Source organism: Varanus komodoensis, unplaced genomic scaffold, assembly GCF_004798865.1.
Source record: "Varanus komodoensis strain SLA01 unplaced genomic scaffold, ASM479886v1 scaffold37, whole genome shotgun sequence".
In the NCBI taxonomy this organism is placed as follows: Eukaryota; Metazoa; Chordata; class Lepidosauria; order Squamata; family Varanidae; genus Varanus; species Varanus komodoensis.
In genome coordinates this window covers 6111884-6129530 of record NW_025335889.1, presented here as the reverse complement: position 1 = coordinate 6129530, position 17647 = coordinate 6111884, and positions in this window count along the sequence as shown.

The following is a 17647-nucleotide window of genomic DNA, read 5'->3' as shown; positions in this document are numbered from 1 at the left end:
ATTCAGGACAAGGTCCAGGTCCCCTGCCCTGAAGCCCGAACCACCTACCAACAGGACCTCCATCTTGTCTGGATTGAGCTTCAGATTGGATTATAAGACATTTGAATCTGTTTCAGATTTCTGCAACATGCATATATGAAGTTAAAATGATCAGATAGGGAAAGACCTGTGCCTGAAACTCTGAGAGTGGACAGTATGGAACTCGATGGACAAATAGTTTGTGTAAGCTAGGCATAGGTCATTGTCTTGTTTTGTTTTGCACATTTTCCCACTTTAAACCTACCAGATGCAAACACAATTTGTGGCCAGAAATATATCCATATATATGGTCTGCAAAGCATAAATAAATAAATAAATGAGGCAAGATATAGCCGTAAATAAATAAAAAGCTTGTTCAGAATCAAGACAGAATGAGCTTGTGGTAGAAAAATCTGAAGTTTGGCAAGATTTTTTTTAAATATAAGGCAGTTTTACATATAATTTGGAAGTAATCAGTTCTCTTGTGTACCCAGTTTGACCTTAAAAGAGGGAGGGGAGAATTGAGCCTTAAGGATTCTTTTCTTATGACATCCCCACCCTTAGCTTGTACTCCAATATTAGATTGGCACCTTGAAATCAATAATGGGAGTACCTCCTTTGGGCAGTCCTGCTGGGATTATGCTACTAGATTTTAGGAGAAAATCTAATGATCGTCAAACCCATCCTTCTTTGTGGTTTTATGCATCAGCTTCTGAGCAAATGATTGCTTGCAAATCTGGCCCCTGACAACAGAAAGTAGAGATGCCTGTAAGGGTGCAGTGTGGCCTGTGAGCATGCGACTGCGTGTCTTAGGATTTCATCACGCTGAAACCTACCCTGAGCTTCTCTCAATTAACCACAGGCAGGCAACTTGTGGCCTTCTTGGTGCTTTGATGAACAAATCCCATCACCCCTGGCCATCCTAGTCAATGGCAAAGCTGACAGGAGCAACAGACCAAAACATCTGGAAGGTCACAAGTTGCTCTTTTTTTGGTAAACATTTGGAATTTTGATCAAATCACTCATCCCAAGTCATGGATACTATTCCATCTATATGCCAAGTTTAAAGATAAATGTGGAAACTTACACGACATAAATGTCACTTTATAGTCTCATTCAAGAGGAGGATTTCAAAAAGCTTGGGGAATACCCCATGATTCATAGATATCTCTCTCTCTCTCTCTCTTCTCTCTCTCTCTCTCTCTCTCTCTCTCTCCCTCCCTCCCTCCCTCCATCCATCCATCCATAAGGAAAGGATGAGGTATGTGAATAATGTCTGAGTATACTCAGTTGTTATGGAATGCTAATTGCTTCTTAGTGGGGAGAAAGAAAAAAAAATAAGTATGGAATGGAATGGAAAGGAATGGAATGGAGAACATGATTGACTCAAACAAGGAATTCTGCACTGTGATACTTTATCACTCCTCCTACTTGTTGCATGACTGAACGCACTGAATTTTTATTACCTTCACAAACTGATCAGAGTTTTGATACCAAAAACAGATGAAGCAGTTGAATTTTAAAAGAGGTCCAACATATTTTCCTAATTTGCATTGCAATAAAAATAAAAGTGTAACCCTCTCAATCATATATGATAAGCCATCCTTCAAGCTGAACAAAACTGTATCTTCGAAAGATTATCCCAGAAGAGTTCTTAGTAGGAGAATCTTCCTTTCCCTGCCACCACTATACAAATTACAGTACCGAACAGCATGATCAATAGACTCTATTACTCCAGTTCCACTCAACCTATTTGTATATTTTTAAACCTCTTTCTCTGTAGCAACTGAGAACACATGATGTTCCAATATGAGTCAGAGAGCATGCAATGTCACAGAGATATCTTTCTCCCAAACCACTTTCTTAGAATCCCTGTTTCTATTGATAATCTGTACTTTTGCTCTGGAATAGTACAGCTATTAAATCTACGGCAGCTGTGGCTCAACCTATAACCTCTTCAGAGGAAGTGAGAGGTATTTTGTGGTCTCTGGTTAATGGAGTATGCAATCCCAAGATTCTGGTTTTAAACAGTGCTCTAAGTACTTGCCAGCCAGATTGGTTAATGTACAAGATGTGAGTTGTAAATCAATCAACTGTTCATTTTAATGATCTGGTCTTAGGGAAGCAGGAACATGAAGGGCCACATCCTTGGGCTGCCCAAGACCTTACTACTATGTAGCAAGGGGGAAAGAAATCAAACAGTGCCACTGCTGGAAACTCATTTGTGCCCTGAGGTTAAAGCAGCCTCAGGACTATTAAGAGTCATACCTACCTGCTTTTTAGAGCCAACCAGGTGATTCTGAAAGTAGTCACAAGGGACTATAGATGCAGATATTTGCACCTGTGATTCATCTTTGTGGTGTGGAAACAGAAATACAACCTGCAAGTGTTTATTAACTGAAATGGCCCTTCTGAATTAGTCTTCTCAGACTTTAAAACATGGCTTGCTAAATCAGGCCAAGGAGGCTCCCTCTTTTCAAGTCCTTTTCCCCCTTTTTTCTTTTAAACATTAGCAGCCAGCCAGATGCAATGTAGCACCATTCGGTCATTCTGTGCTCTTGGATGTCCACCTACGAATCCCAATGAAACTGCTGGGTTTGGACTCCTGGGGCCCAATCCTCCCTTCTAGGATTATCCAGATGTCTACACCCTTTCCCTGGACCCTTCCCCATTTGCCCCATTCACCAGTCACTGATTTCCTGGAGCATGTGTAAAATGTTCTTTATTATAAAAGACTGTAATGTGACTCTTAACATTTAGTTGCGAGCATTAACACACCAGTATTTTTGCTGATATTTTGGACATTTCGGCCCCATTTCTTTTCCTTCAGGCACCCCAGAATGCAAGGCCTTGAGCTTTGCCAAAATTTCATTCAACACTCCTGAAATAGAGGATGCCTCCAAATAGGGGATGCATCCTTGGGAGACATTAACGCAGAGGATTGCACTCTGTAAAAATGGATACACAGCTACCCTGTGTTTCTAGCAAATGATATTTTGCAGTTTACCCCCCATCAACATAGTAGTTCAATTTAGGCATTCATTCATTCATTCATTCATTCATTCGTTAAAGTGTTAATAGAACGTGTAGATGAATATCATCAGAGATTCCAAAAGTATAAAAAATCAAAAAAGGTTTATGATGTTGGTTTCATCAAAATAACAGGAAAATAAAAGTTGAGCACAACTGGGAATTACCTCTGAAAAATGACAGATGCTTTTCATTAAGAAAGAAAGAAAACAACCCAAAGGGCTTTGCCTAGTGCCCTCAGTACCAGGTCAGGCTTCATAGGGAGGGAGGGAGGGAGGGAGGGAGAGATTAGGGTACCATTGTCAAGCATGTCCTGTCCTGGGTTGCTATTTGTCTCCTCTCTGGGGCTAATAGGCACATGCATTCTGTGTTTAAAGCAGTCACTGAAGCTACTATCTACTGTCATTTCCCCCCCCCCCAAAATTGTGAGGTATGCCATTAAAAATCTCAATTTTACAGATGAAGAACTGATGCTGAGAGTAGCTAAATAAGGTATCCAAGGGGGAAACAGACATTTTCTTCAGATGTAAGTCTAATTCTTTATATATGGGCCACACTCAACTGATGGCAGCTTCTTGGTGGCTGCTTTCTCTGGAGATAACAGTACCAAACAGAAACAGGAACACAATTTGGAAGAGGTACGAGCTAGAACTGTTGCCTGGAGCTCTTTGCACCATGGACTCAGATGAAATTTTAGAAGCTAATTTCAGGTTACAAAACTGTATCCAAAGTACCTCTCTCCTTGAGATGTGGGAGAAGCATCTGCCCATGTAAAGAGTTGAATCCAAACTGAAACATCCTCTCCTTCACTCCCTCTCAGTAAAGCTTCTGACTCCACCCTCAGGGTGGTTCTTGCTGCTTGAGGGTGAGACAGCAGGAACGCTGGATGCTTCATAATCAACCCACTCATTTCACCTGTCATCTCCTGGCTGGGTCAAGGAACTCAATCACCTTTTCCCTCACCCTGAAATGTCTTCCTCTTTTTCTGAGAATGACCAGTTCACACTCTAGGGAACCATGAAACTTCCAAGTCATCCGTCTACCTCTGCCTTTCCACCTCCTCCTCGGCAACTGGATGACTGAGCGGACTAAGTGAGAGCTGGGTCCCCTCTCCACACTTCTAGTGGGAAGGAGGCTGGGCCATGGCTCTATCTCCTAATGCAATTTAAAAGTGGTCCCAGAGCCGGTGGGATTTGTTTCCAGGCCCGGTCTAAAGAGATTTAAAGCCCATTCTGGATTGCGACCAGGTTATCAGAAAGAGCTTGGCCTCACATGTGCCCTGGTTGCTAATTAAAGTCCTTGGTGGAGGTCTTCTTTGCAGTCCTATTTATCATGATGCTCAGCTTAATGAGACCAGAGAGTGGGCCTTAGTGAACTTTACCTTTTTAGCAAGATTTGGAATTCTGACTATTGATTATGTTGAAACTGTTAGGTTGTTGTTTTGCTTTTTTGCTGCTGCTTTTATGGAATTTGTTTTTAGGAAAGCTATTATTTATCTCACTTTTATTTTGTTTTGAATTGCTTTTATACAGTTAGTTTGGTTTTTTTAGTTTTTTTTTAATCCATGGACTATATTGAACTATTTCTATGAACTATGGGAAAAATTAAATTATTAAATCTATGACCAAGAATGGCTAGGCAGAGACTCCATAATATGTGGCAGGAAATGTAAAATAAACTAACATAACATAGCAGAAAATGTCCCTGTTCCTCATGGTAAAGTGTATCTAGTTTTTCATGATCTGGGTATGACACATTGGGATGTACTTTCTGATGTGCAATTTGTGCCTTTGTGCAATCACTTTACAGCTGTGACAATTCATGTTACTGTTTGATACAACTATTATAAATATGGTTTGCAATTTTAATCTAGATGATTTAGCTCCTAGTATTGTGTCTTTTCAAATAATCTTAGTTTTTTCGATGCAAAGCATTTTTTATCATGTGCTTGGCGAACAACAGCATAGAGCTCTTTTATAACTAGGAAAAGATGGATCAGTATATTTTTTGATCCATGGCAATTTATGTGCTCATCATAAGCTTGTCCCGTCCCATTTCAACAACAATCTATGATCTCAAAAAGAAAAATATTGAATTTTTGTAAAAGAAAATCCAATGAAACTATGTACACAGATGCATTATATTAAAATGAACACTGTGTCACGCCAGAGTCACATCTGTAAATAAGTACGTGTAGACTTTTTGCACATGAATATTTTCTGGATTTTTGTAGACTAGCATTACTGCTTGCTTTATACTGTGAATTAAAAAATGTAACTAGTAGGAATGTGTGAGAAATCTGTTTCAATTCATTTTTTAAAGAACAATGCACATTAAAAACAGTTCAACAGGAACAACAACTCATGCACTGGTGACTTCCCGTCTTGACTTCTGTAACGCGTTCTACGTGGGGCTACCCTTGAAGACGGTCCGGATACTTCAACTGGTTCAAAATAGAGCTGCCAGGCTGCTGACGGGGACTGGACGTTATGTTCACATGACTCCAGTTCTCCGTCAGCTTCACTGGCTCCCCATTGAAGTCCGGGCCCAATTCAAGGTGTTGGTGATGACCTATAAAGCCCTAAACGGCTTGGGTCCTGGTTACCTAAAGGAGCGCTTACATCCATATTTGCCCAGCCGCCCCCTGAGATCAGCGGGAGAGGCCCTCCTCCGGGAGCCCTCAGTGAAGGAAATTAGGAGGGTGGTTACTCGGAGAAGGGCTTTCTCAGCGGTGGCGCCTAAGTTATGGAATGCGCTCCCCAGAGAGGTCCGCCTGGCACCATCGTTATTTGTTTTTCGGCGCCAGGCGAAGACCTTTTTATTTAAGCAGCATTTTAAATGTTAATATCATTGAATTTTATTTGGCCAGGGCGGCTTATTTTATTCCAATGTATATATTTTAATTGTTATTGTTTTAATTTATTGTGTATTTTATTATGTTGTGAGCCGCCCCGAGGCTACGGCAAGGGGCGGCATAGAAATGTTTTAATAAATAAATAAATAAATAAATAAACAAACAAACAAACAAACAACTGCACAATTTGAAAGGGTAAACTTGAAAGCTGTGTGGCTGCTCAACAAATCAGACGATAAGTAGTGCAGCTTCCACTGTGCTGAAAATGTGTCTTGTGTCATACATAAATGCAGTTGTGGGAGAAATAGGAGGATCTGGAAATAAATGGCTCTTCTTTAAAAAAAAAAGTTTTTGTTTTTAATTCATTATGCACTGGTACAAAGAAGGGAAAGTTTTGCTTTGGTTTTGCTTTTGTGTTTTTGAAAAAGTAATGAATAACTCTCTCCTGAAAGCTGTCCCTCATGCTGACTTTTGCAGGAATAAGCACTATTAAAGGCAATGCAATTTGCTTTTGAGTAGACATATACATCAGCGTGTTATCAGAGAGTTACTCCTCGCCGAGCACTTGAAGCAATGTGAGAGGTTTCTGTTATTACAGGTTCATGCCTCCATGAGAGCAGTAGCAAATGCTGAGTTGTGTTCCTCTGTTTTTAAAGCCTGATAGGACCATTCACACAACAATTCAACAGTCCACTGAAGCCACACCTCTTTCTCCCAGAATAGTACCTAAGTTCAGCATACAATATATTGCAATATATTCGGCTAGAAGAAAGCATTGTGATACAAGTGGATCACAGAAACCTGGGACATCATGGCAGGAATACAGTGAGAACGTCAGTGGGGTGCGAGGATTGACCTGCCAGTGAGTCAGGCTTTACGATGCCGGTAAAAATTCCTCATATAGATTCCCTCCCTGGAGTCAAACAAAGTGAAAACCAGACAGTGAGTCATCTTTAGTGGTGTATACAAAACCTGACTTATGGAGTTTAGGCAGATTCTTTCCTTTTATTTTTGCCCAGTCTTTGTTATTATTTTCTTAAGCCTTGAGAAGCACTTCATGATTCAGATGTCTTTCACGTAGGCAGGTCTGCCTGGAGCCATTTGCCTTAAGTGTGTAACCTGCTCTTGCTCAGTGGAACGTCCCCTGCTGCCGTGTTCCAATGGCTTGGACAGTTAAGCTGAGAGCTTTTTCTGTCTAGGATTGCATTTTTCCTCTTTTTCTGTCTAGGATTGCCCCTTAAGAGAGCGCAGTCAAGTTATTAAAGAGCTAACCCCATGGAGGCCCAGAAGTCAATAAGCATCTTTTTCATGATCGATTTCCTTTCTCCTTGGAAGAAGCCTCTAAGATCCAAAGAGCCCCATCAGAAACCCCAAATGCAAACACAAATGGGAATGCACTTATCAGAACATTCCTGAACTTGTAACTGTGTTAAAAAGAGCATTTTAACTAAAAGTAAATGTGTACTTTATAATGTGCTTGGCTTGTCTTGGTTTGGCATGGCTTGAAAAAAATGTATTTTCAAGTTTTAGTCAATGGGGAAGATCCATGCAAATCCACATTCTCACATTCAAAATGCATACTTTTCCCATTCAAATAAAAAGGAAAGAAGTAATAAACAAAAATAGAAATGAGACAAGCCAAGCTTCAATGTACAGTTTGGCAAGTTGAAGCATGCCTAGTTCTTTGATCCTGCTGGGGAGGAAGTATAATGATAACAGGCTAACAGCACAATTAAAATCTTCAGCTGCAATTCTATATAGACTTATTAATAAGTAAAGCAGATTAAAGTCAATGGGTCTTAATTCTGAGTAGATATGAGTAGTAGTAGTATAGAATTCAGTTCAATTAACTGTGCTCTTATGTAAGAATATTTTTGCCGTTGTTCTCACCAAACATGTCATGGTATGTACAGTTGTATTTTTTTATTATTTCCTTTCTTTTTGTTAACCTGTTCTAATCCATTTTGTTATGTGGGCTGTCGAGATAACTTTTTGTGATAGTTCAGCACATACATTAAGGATGCCAGCCAATGCCGTCTGCCCTCAGTGCCTGTAAGCCTCCAAAAATAGATACTTACAGGAGTCCAATGAAGGACAGCATTTCTGCAACTCCAGCACTCTTCAGATTTGTTGGGCTACAACTCTCAGCATCACCAAATGCAGATGGATGTTAGCTGTGCTTTTCACAGGAGTTGCAGTCAAGCGCATCTGTAGGGCACAAGGACTGGGAAGATTTTCTAACCCCTATGCTGAATATATGCTTGAGTGGGTCTCTCTCTCTCTCTCTCTCTCTCTCTCTCTCACTCTCGCTCTCTCTCTCTCTCTTTTTCATACATGGTGAGTGCATGTGTAAATTAATAGGTAACATTTTTTGTTCTGAGGACATATTTGCCATATTTCCTTGCAGCCAGTGTAAGCTTTTGTCTTACAGGCATTAATATTTGGTGTCTTCTTTTTTCTTGCCCCACCTTGTTAGATCCTTGTTTCCCCTATCTGGGATTCAGCTACAGGGTGGTATAGGAATGAAATTAGTAGTAGTAGTAGTAGTAGTAGTAACAGCAGTAGCAGTAGTAATTTTATTCTGCTGCCTCCTGCTGCCGTTGCTGATTGCTTCTCATGGCTGCCTTAATGAAGAAGTAGGAAATAGAGTGGGTGATCTATAGTGTGAGGAGGAGGAAGGTGAGGGCAGCAGCAGGAAGGAAATCTCAGGTGAGAGGCAGAGGTGAAAGTAACCATGGTGGTGCAGGAGAAACCAGAATTTGTTGATGTGGTGAATACACCCAAGAAGCACCACCAGTATATATACTGGCTCTGGGTTGCTGACCCTAATATATATTGGACACCAAATTTTATATATTTGTAGCACAGAATACACACATATTAACTGAGCTGTTGCATACAACGGTGTTCCCCATCCAAGTGTTCTCCCAGAATTCATGACCATTGGCTATGATGGCTGGAGCAAATAGGTGCTGGAGCAAAATATCTGGAGGGCCACAGATATTGAGGAAGGGCAGCATACCAAAGCTCTGGTTCAATTTTAACCCAAGGTCAACCTCACAGATAACTGTTGTTTCTCCCTCTGGTAGCAGCTTCTTAAAAAGGCAGCCCGGACTTTCAAGAGCACAAGAATGATCACAGTAGACAGGTTAGCACAGGAGCTCCTGAAGGCTGCAAGAAATCTATAACCCATTGGCCAAAGCCCAGTGAAATGTACAGCTAAAGCTTCTCTTACACTATTCCCTTAACAGGGAGTAGAAGAGGTAATTTTAGCCTTTTGATTATATTTTGCATGTGATTCACATTAGGTGCACTCAGGAGCCTGAATTAATTACTTTCTTCCTGGCAGTGATAACTCTCAATTTACACGGGTATAAGGGCCGATACAGATCAGGCTGCCAGAGACTGCAGGAGAAATGCACTAAAGCAATTGTTCTTGCACCATTTGTATACCTTTGAACAAGCCTCAGCCTACCAGCCCTCCAGTTACATCATCATAGCCCTGGCTCAGTTACTGAACCTGCCTGACAAGTTTTTGGGGTGACCCAATCTTCCAAATTATAGTGTCAGCTGACAGGCTCAGCAGACAAGTTCGAGGAGTCACTGAAGCCACAAAAGAACCTGGAGGAATAGAAAATGCCAATTATCTGTCAGCTTGCTTTTCAGCATAGCCTGCTCAAATGCCTATAATTTGTTGAAAACTCAAGACAGGCTATTGGGCTCATCAGGACAGTGCTTCTGGCAAGAGAGAGAAAAGGCACTTGATGGATCTTTTGTAGCTATTCCAAAGTTGGTTATTTTGAGTGCTATAAAGTCCCTTCTGTTGGGCAGGACACAATCTAAAACAGGGGTCCTCAACACAACCTCCATGGGGACCACTGCACTTGGAGGCACCTCCAGTGGCACCCACAAAGGGTTTTCCAACACAATGCCATTAGTCATCCAACAAATGATTTCCTTTTTAAAATATGCATACATAGAGGTGTATGAAATGCATATAACTTTCTAGCAATTATACACAGGCTTCAAAAAACATTGACCAAATATCCAAGTAACTATCTATTCAAATGAATTGTCCACAGGACATCTGCTCACATGTCAAAAGCATTGTGAAGTTCTCAGTCCACTGCATGGTCGGAGGCGAGCAGTTATCCTTCCAGTCTTGGAATATCAGCCTTTCAAAAGGGCACACAGAGTCCATTTATGCTGACCATTTGTATGCTTCCATAAAGGAGGTAAATACTTTAAAAGAGCATGTACATCCGTGATATTAAAGACTGTTCCAGTATAAAATTGATCCATGTAATAACCTCCCACACAATGCTACTGGGCATTACCAAATCATATGTTCAAATTAATAGCTGTATTGCACTGCCAACAGTTAGCCAAAGTAGACAATCCCTAACTTAACAGATGGTGCAATGTCCTGCATAAAACAAAACATTTTGCTGGATAAGACACAACCTAAGCTCCATAAACTCAACAAATAGATGTAATCCACTGGTTAAACTCTTTATGAAGTAGACCAGGAAAGAGATTAGAGGATGGATAACCATAGGTAGGCTATTCACGCCCATGTAGCTGATAAATCAGCCTAAACTAATAAAAGGTGTTCTATGCCACTAATTTCACCCATACCTCTAGTGACAATCCAAGAGCACTATAAATTTAACTCCTTCAGGGAAGTGAAACCTCTTCTAGAATATACTGAACATCACATAGTCAGACAGACAAGAGCCCTATGGAATCCCCCAGCTCCATCTTCTGGAATTGGTCCTCCAAGTAGAAGCAAAACCCCAACTGCACAGTGCCTCTAGCTTCCAACCCAGAAAACTTATCCAGAATAAAACTTCAGTCAATGGTATCGAAAGCTTGTGAGAGGTTTAAGAGACTATTTCTCAGTGAAGGTCTTCCAACAGGGAACCAAGGACATAAACAAAATCTGAAGTCCAACTGAAATAGATCTAGATAATCTGTTTCCGTCAAGAGTACCACAGGGTGATTGGCAACTACCTGCTCAAGTAGCTTGTCCAGGAAGAGGATGTGGCTAGTAGTTATAGATGTTAACATATTCAGGTTAGTTTTTTTTTCCAGGAATGGCCTAATTACTTTTTCCTTTAAATATGTTCCTGGACCAAGCCATATTCCTTGTTGAATGTAGTGAACCATGAAGGGTCAAGAGTGAACTTGTACAAGGATCTTGTCCACATCCTCAGTCCCAAACAACTGAAACTCATCCAATAATCTGGACCAGGTGGTGTTCTGGGCACTTCTCCTAACAAAACTAAATTAATTGTGGTGTCCAATTCATGACAGAGTTTAGTGACTTTATCTCAGTTCATTCTTTTCTCACATACTGACACAATATGAGGTTCCTACATTTATTCCCTGACCCAGTTTTTAGCAGGTCATAAGCTACTCAGAAAGATCACACCAAGAAGTTTCTATGGTGGTGGGAAAGAATATCCTTTTTTCCACCCTCAGCACCACAGCATAAGCTTGATAAAGAGCTCTAATGAGTGTCATATCAGATTCTGTATGAGTTTTTCATCTACCTGCTTCCAGCCATCTTTGCTCTTGCTTCATAGCCCTCAGCTCAGGTGTATTTCAGGCAGCTCTACAGGCAAGCAAACAAGGCTCCTGAGGCAAAACATGAAAGGGTGTCTCCACCAAAAATGTTCCAGTTGCCCTGCATGCTCTCTCCAGTGATGCCACAGGCCAAGGCACCTCTGCAGGAGCAGCTCTTACATTCCTGCAAGGGGAGGGGAAAAGGAGGCAGACAGTCTCAGCCTGCTGTCTCAACCTTTTCTCCAGCAGGCTCCACCCCAAGCACAGGCTTCAAATACTTGCAAGAGGAGAGGACAAGCAGACAGACAGCCTTAGCCAGATAATAGGGGGAATTCCCCTTGCGTGTTGCTCGCCACTCCAATCAGGGTGATGAGCGGTGCATGAAGCAGGCCCCCGGCTTGGCCAGTTTCTGAAGGAGCCACTCCTCCGTGTGCTGACTGAGTGCTCCTTAGTTGGAATGTGGAGCAGTGTGGGAAGGTACCCACTGACTTGCTCATTTGTCCTTTGCCAATAAGCTGTCAATTATCAGCCTTTATTACTTCTGTTTGACATGGTTTCTCAGATGCTCTCTCCAAAAGCAATAATTTAAAGGTTGATGCCTCTCTATCATGCATTGCAGCAATCTATGCCTTTAACAGCTGAATAAAGACAAATTAAAATTTTGTCATGTGGGTCAATTTTGGGGGAAAGCGGCATTCCTTGAATGTCTACCAATCCTACAGCTTTTAAGAGTGTTACAAAATGTAGTGACAATGGCATTGAATTTTTCCTGTATCCATTCTGTAATATTGATGATGACTGAGTGGAATCAGTGTTTTACCTCTAAAGAGAGAGAAGAGGCAAACTGCACTAGGCAAGGCAAGAACCCATTACATATCTATATAAACATTTCTCTAACCTTGCAGGAAAATTCACATCTTCTGCTGTTGACCATTTGCTAAAAATTTCCTAATCTACAATTTCCAACTTACAAGGAGAACTTTTGTAAACCATGGAAGTGTTGTAAACTCCCCAGAGACTTTGGCTACTGAGCAATATAGAATGCAAATAAATGATAACAATAACAATACAATTCTATTATAAAAGCTCATTGGATTCAATGGGAGATACTTCCAAGAAAACAAGTCAGGTTTAAAAAGCAGAAGTTGGAGAAGGCAGGGAAATCTGTCAGTGTAAAATTTGAAAATTTTAGATTTGATTTTTGGATATCTGTCTTTGTATCCAAAAACATTTTCTCATTGAAGGCTTTATTAGTTGTTGTTACATTTGGAGCAGTACCACTTAAAGATCTGGAAGTTATATAGATCTTTTACTTGCTGCCTCAATTGTAGTATAATAATTTTGGAGTAAACATTTTGATGATAGCATTTATATCATAACAATATTGTCCAGGAGGGACTACCTTAGCACGCCTCTTCATTCATCTTAATTAATCTACTGGATGCAACAATTGACTGATCATATCATTAAGAAAACCTTGCTCTTATATAATGGAGTGATAGTGTTTTGAGCACGTTTGACATGTATGTGAAAACTGAAGGCTGCTTGTTCTACAAAAATACTTAATTGTCCTTTGAGCCCTTACACCTGCTTCTGCAAGTAGGTCAACTGAAAACACTGTTTAAAATGTACAGTATGTGCAATTTAAAACAATATCCATAGTTCCACCTCCCAGAAATGTCCCTGTGAATTTGAGAAGTGTACAAATTATCTTTTGCAAAAGAAATGTATGTACTGTGCAGCGCATTACACAATGATAGCCCTGAATTTGGAGCACCAGAGGGTATTCTCACATAGGGATTTGTCAGTGTTTAAGGGTAATTTTGCAGCACCTTGAGTTTTCAGGGAGTCTGGAAGGTAGTCAATTGCTGGAGGGGCTATGGATGGATCTCAGTGATATCAGGCTTGATAGTGTCATTTAACATACCCACATTTTGATTTCCATCATATCCAATTAGGCAATCTCAGGTTGCAGAGCACGACATAGGCTTGAACCTGAAGCACTAAAGAATTGGCTTTGAAGGGGAAAAAATCAAGAATAGCACCAACCCAAGGCTTGAGTTGAGGGGACTGAGGCAAGGTGCATAGGTAGATTGGCAGAAGTGAACAGCAATATTAGACCATTCTGGTCAATTTTAATGCTCTGGTAGCTGCCTCCATCAGCATCCCAAATGCCATTGAGCACTCTTGACCACCATTTGGCAGAAAGACAAAATAGAAATGCAATGAATAACAACATCACATATTAAGACAAGGGATTCCTATGGAACTTGTTTCATTTTGAGCAGAATTCCCAGTTTGCAACTCTTGACCTTAACAAAGAACTGAATGTGAAATGTCTCCGATTCCCATACATTTCTGAGCTTGGGATGCAATTTGCAGAACAGAACAAGAAGTAGTTGAAAAATACATGCACTTGAAAAATGAATAGAAAAAAATATTCTAAAATAAATTTTAGAATAAAATTGGAAAACTTTTGGAAAACATATGCAAACACATTTCAATCAACAGAAAAAAATATATATTTATAATACATACAATTGATGCATTTGTTGTGGGAAAATTTCATGAAAATTTGCACAAACTTTCCTACATTTTTAAAATCTCATCTGCTGGTACAGACAAGAGTAAGAATGAGCTTCAAGGTGGAAGCTTGGGAGAAGTTCAACAAGCTCAGATTTTGCCAGTTCATGTATCCTTCATCAAACCAGGTGTTCTTCTCTTTAAAGGGGTTCACAATAATAATTAAAAGGAGGGAGTGCTGTATAGTTCTTCTCTATACAGCTCCAAGAGTAAAAAAGGAAAGCCAATATCTGCCATTGTAAGTATCAGACTTTACCTGATCAAGATGTTGCAAAACAGATTTAAAACCCTTCAGTGTTGAGGTCAAAAAGCAGAAATCCAAACATTTGAGGTTATTAAAAAGATCAATCAAAATCTAGATGTTCGAATATCAGCAGACTTTTAAAAATGTTGTTCTCTGGCCCCAGTCCAATACTGTTGACTATGAAGAATGAGTTTCCATTTCCAAGGGAATATTTCCTGCTAAGTTGACCAATAGGATTGTGCAGGCTCTGGTGGAACAACTGATTGATGGCCTGCATTGCTCCTTTTAAAACCAGGTGATTCCTCTTTAGTTCAAACCTTTATATGCCTCAACCATAGGAGGGGGCAGAGAGGTGGTTGGGAGCAAAGGGTTCATTACTAGATCCCTATAATTACTTTGAAGGACATATATCCAGATTATATCTTTTGAAGCAAAAACCTGTCACAAAGCATGTGCAGGTTTTCAGTAATGCAAAAGGCAAGATCTTGGGTTGTGTGTACATAGTCCTGAAAATTACTCACTAAAAGAACACTCTTCTGTTACTCCTCATGTCACAATTCTTAGAAAGTTATTCATGTGTGTTTAAAAATGGGGGAAAATAAACTTTTTTAAGGATCCCTCCAAAGATTCTAGTAGAGTTGACCATGGGTCCACCTAAAGGACCCTGGTCTGAACAGTTATTCTTTATTGCTTGCATTTCTAATTGAAAGCCAACTGTTACGTTGCAGCTGGCTGGATAACTTTTGTAGCTGTCCAAATTGGTGGGCTTCACTGCATCTTGTAATAGTGAATTCTAGTTTTAATACAGTTTTAGGGAGTAACCAGAAGCCAAGGCAGCAATCTCAGGAAAGGCTCCTGAAGACTTAAAGTCCACCACACATTTAGTTAATGCATGAGTGGAATTCTAAATGGGAAGATCTTCTCCAGCTCCAATCTTAAATGGAATGAGTGGTTGGATTATAATCTTCACTATTCATTCAGGGAGTTTATAAACTTTCCTGATGTTTGTTTCTGGGCTTCATATCAGAAAACCTCACTAGGGGGCCTATAGCTTAACCTGCTACCCTAAAAGCTAACAAAGAGGGCAATATGTAGGTAGGTACCCAGTCACCTTTCTCACAAGATCTACTTCTTGGATATAAACTTTCCTTCGCAACAAAAGCTAAAGCTTTTACCATCTAAGATGTGAAAGTTTGACTCACTTTAAATGGTACAGCTATTCATTACCTAGTTTATTGGGTGTGCCTCCCCTCACACTCTCTGCATTTTGTTTATATGGGGAATTACAAAGAAGGAGTTTCATTCCAACTGATGTGGGTGTTCAGGGAAGATCAAAACACATGGGGCAACAAGATTTCAAACAATTCACTAGAGGGTTGATCTCCCAGGGGAACTAATAGGAGGTGGTGAATAACTGCAGAATTTAGGACACCAGACAACTGGGTGATAACAAGAGAAGGCTATGACATATTGGAAATATTAAAAATAAACATTCACTACAATAAAGCATCCCCCAACGCCTGCATGTCAATTAACTGTCTGTATCAGATGAAGTGTTGATGTAGAAATCCACACACAAGCCAAGCCCAGCCCTAATCTCATCCTAAATGTTTCCAGACACTTTGGCTTGATATTGTGTCATATGTCAGTTCCTAACCCAAGGAAGATATACAGGAAGTCTGTGATGCAATTCCCCCCACCTGAAAAAAGAGGGGAAATAAATGTGTTTTGAAGGTCTCCATATTTGAGGCTAGGGCCTGGTATAAGCTCTTGCAGCAAGATTTTAGTATATCTTGCTTTTAAATATTTTTATTCTTTGCTATTTTTATTTCACTTTTTTACTATTACTGTCTGACCCTTGGAATCTGCTTTAGATATAGCATATTCTATAAAATGATAATTTTAATTTATAAATTAAAGGCAGAAAGATCAATATATAATAGTTTGTGAGATGCAGTCAGCCCATAGAATCTAGATAAATTAAAAACTATCATTGGTGGCATGGATTGGCCACAATAGATAGGAAGATTTGAGGAGCCCAGACTTCTATTTTAAAGAATATTCAAGCCTTGCTGCATCAGGCCAAGAGCTTCTCTAGTCTGGCATTCTGTTCACACTGTGGTGAACCAATTGTCTATGAGTAGCCCACAATTTTAATTCTACTTATTTATTTGTTTTTTTGTTTACACTCTTGGCTTACAAGAATCAAAGACTGGACACTCCCTACCCACAGACTTCCAACCTAAAAAGACAGAAGAGACATGAAACGGGACTGGGGGGCGGGGGGAGAAGGGGGAAGGCAGGATGCTGATGCTTGATTAATTTCCCCAGATGGATGGGAATATGTACATAGGTTTGCAGTGCATGTATTGTCCTTCTGGACTGGCCTATTCTGCAATGCTCATTTAGACATGGTGAGGCTAACTGTGAGTGCATCAGTTAATTATTGCTAAGATTTAAAATCTTAATATGGATTATTAAATAAATAGGATCTTTAGTCTTGTAGGGATGATAGAACATCACAGTTCATTGCCAAAGGAGTTCTTCAGTTCATTGACATTTCTGGACACCATAACAGACTATGGTATTCTGAAGGATTCCTGTCATGTTTTTGGCAGTCATAGGAAGCCTGAGTGAGGCTCCATTGCACAGTGACCTCTTTTGGATGATGCAGCTCTGCATAAAACCCTCTTAGTGCAAACAAATTAGCTTCGTGCAGCACATTAGCACCATTTTGCTCATGGCCCTCAGTATTCAAAGGGATATTGCTTCTGATACTAGAGGTAATATATATCCATTGATGGCCTTGACTTTCATGGATTTGTTTAACCTCTTCTTGAAGCTGTCCAGATTGGCAACTCTGGCTACATCTTTTGGTAAAGTATTCCACAATTTAACAATGCAGTATATCAAGAAGTAACCCTTTTTTTATCTGTCTTGAATCTTCCTCTGTTCTACTTTGCAGAATGAGGTCTTGCTCTCATATTTTGAAAGAGAGAGGAAAACTTCTCTCTATCCACTTGCTCCACACCATACACAAGACATATTTTATACGTTTTGCCTCATTAATAAAGAAATACCTTCTGCATCCTACATTAAAGTCTCCAGTTTCCAGCTAGATGGGCCCTAAAACTATCCACTGGAAAATTTAGATCTATCCATGGTCCTAGCTTAATCCTGACATTCAAAACAGTTTCTCTTGTTGTGGTTCTGCTACAGGTTTTCAACATATATTTTATGCAAAAACTTCTCATTCTTTATTTCCTCCGTATGTCATGAGCTCGTTCTCCCTCCCTCCCTCCCTCCCTCCCTCCCTCTCTCTGTGCGTGCATACAGTGAATTCCTGGATT